We start from the raw sequence: 2,521 nt of genomic DNA, 5'->3' as shown, positions 1-2,521 counted from the left end.
CACTGTCCCCCAGGGATGCCAAACGCTGTTCCCCAGGGATGTCCCACGCTGTCCCCAGGGATGTCACACCCTGACCCCCAGGAATGTCACACAGAGCTCCCCAGGGATGTCACACAGAGCTCCCCAGGGATGTCCCACGCTGTCCCCAGGGCTGTCACACGCTGTCCCCTCTCCTCCTCACCCCACACAAGGGACGCGCTGCTGCCGCATCCCCCGGGTCCCGCTCTCCGGGGCTCGGAGAATCCGTCAGAATCCCCCGCCCATGTTTGGGCCCCGCTTCCCCAGGCCCGGCCGGGGCTGGGAGCGGAGGAGGAGGAGGAGGTGGAGGAGGAGGAAGAGGAGGAGGAGGAGGAGGAGAAGGAGGAGGAGGAGGAGGGGGCCCATATGGAGCAGCTCCTCGCCGAGAGCTGCAAGATGCGGAGCTGGCGGGGGGGCTCTGGAGCGCTGCGAGCCGGCGCCGCCACAGCCGAGCGATCGATGCGTGTGTGACAAAACAGCCCCGGCCGGGGAAGGTGACCTTGAGCGGCGCAGCGAGCAGGGAGGAGGGAGCGGAGCGCCCGGAATCCGCACGGAGATGATCCCCGGGCCGGGGAGGAGGGATGGAGGCGAGCAGAGAGATGAGGAGCCCCGTCCCCTCCTCTGTGCGCCCTCCCGGCTGCTCCAGGATGGGATCCAGGAGCTTGAGGAGCGCCTGGGGACTGTCCCTGCCCTGTCCCTGCCCTGTCCCGTCCCAGGGGTGCGGGATCTCTGGGGCAGCAGCGGGGACGTGAAGGCGCCATGGAGAAATGCCCCAAAAATCAATAACCGAGCCCCAAAACCACCCCGGCTCGGCCGCTGCAGGGCTCTGGGGAAGGGGACACTCCCTGCCCCAACCTGCGGGTGACAGGGACCCCACAGCCGCCCAAGACAAGACATCCGCCCTCAATCCGCGCTCTCCCCCAGCAAAGGCCGCTCGTTTCTCTCRGAAAATTGGGATTTCTGTAAATCTGGGAGCGCCCGGAGCCAGCCCTGCCCTGCCCTCACCCTCCTGCCGCGGCCCAGCCTTTCTCAGCTCCTCCAAACCCATCCCCGGGCTATTCCCAGCCCAGCGGGCATTCCCGGGAGTCCCAAATCCGCCCCGGGAGGGAGGGAAGGGGCACAGCGCGGCCGAAGGGAAGGTCCKGCGCTCCCCACACTCTGCCTTTGCCCTCTAGCGGGACAAACGCGCAGGACCCGGCTGGGAAAAACCAGGAGATTCCATCCTGCTGGGCCCCGTCTGGGGGAGAATTCCCAACTTTTCCATCAGCAGTGAATGGGATTTGCTGCGGGAGAGTTGGGATTTGGGGGCGTCGTCTTGCCTTGGGTGGATTTGGGGTCCCCGCGCCCCACGGGGGGATGGGGCAGGGGTGTCTCCGATTCCGGAGCTCTGCAGGGGCTGCTTTTGGGGAGGGGGATTCTGGGAGGTTCATCCCATGGGATCAGCGGGATAAAGGTTGAATCTGTGGGATTAAGGTGTGGGAAGGACGGGTGGGGGTGGAGGAGGATGTGGGGCAGAGCTGTCCCAAGGGCAACGCGACAACACGCGCTGGAATTCGGGATAAAACACCTCCAAATYCCCATTTTCSAAGGATTTTGGATCAACAATCCCTGCCAGAGCTGCGTTTTGCATGGAAAAAGGGAGAGAGGAGATGCCCACACTCCTGTGCCGGCGCTGCGGGCCCCGCGTCCCCGCGGACGAGAGGAGCCGGATCCTCTTCCCAGGTTTTCTGCCGCCGCCTTCGGATGCCTCCCCGGGCTCCCAGGGTGTGGGCTGAGCTCGGTGCTTTCGGCTCGGTGGGGTTTGGATTCGTGGTTTCGGCTCGGGGGTTTGGATTCTCCGGGGATGTGTCATCCCCCTCACGGTGTTTGTTCCACGTGGATAAAAATACGAGGGATGAATGCATCGCCTCGAAAATATCTCGCGCCGCTGGGCAGATCTTTCGGGGCGTTGGAGGCTGGGATTGATGGCAGAGATTTCAGCTCCATCCCGGTGATTTTCCTGCTGCTCCCGGGGGCTGCTTGACTCGAGGAGATGCAGGTTTTTCTGTGGTACCGAATCCAGGGATGCCCTCCCAAATCCGGGGATGCCTTCTCAAACCCAGGGATGCCCTCCCAAATCCGGGATGGCTTCTCAAACCCAGGGTTGCCTTCCTGAATCCAGGAATTGGTTCTTGAACTCAGACATGCCCTCTCAAATCCAGGAATGTCCTCCCAAATGCAGGAATGCCTTCCTGTATCCAGGGATTCCTTCCCAAACCCAGGGATTCCTTCCCAAACCCTGGGATTCCTTCACAAACCCAGGGATTCCTTCACAAACCAGAAATACCCTCCAAAATCTAGGAATGCCCTCCCAAACTCACGGATGCCCTCCCCAAACCAGGAATGCCTTCTCAAACCCAGGAATGCCCTCCAAAATCCAAGAATGATCCCCGAAACTCAGGGATGCCTTCCCAAATTCAGAAATGCTGTCCCAAACCCAGAAATGCCTTCCCAAAACCAGGAA

Source organism: Malurus melanocephalus, unplaced genomic scaffold (genome assembly GCF_030028575.1).
Source record: "Malurus melanocephalus ecotype Western Australia unplaced genomic scaffold, MMel_1.1 scaffold_2029, whole genome shotgun sequence".
Classification (NCBI taxonomy): Eukaryota; Metazoa; Chordata; class Aves; order Passeriformes; family Maluridae; genus Malurus; species Malurus melanocephalus.
Note: the sequence above shows the minus strand (reverse complement) of the source record.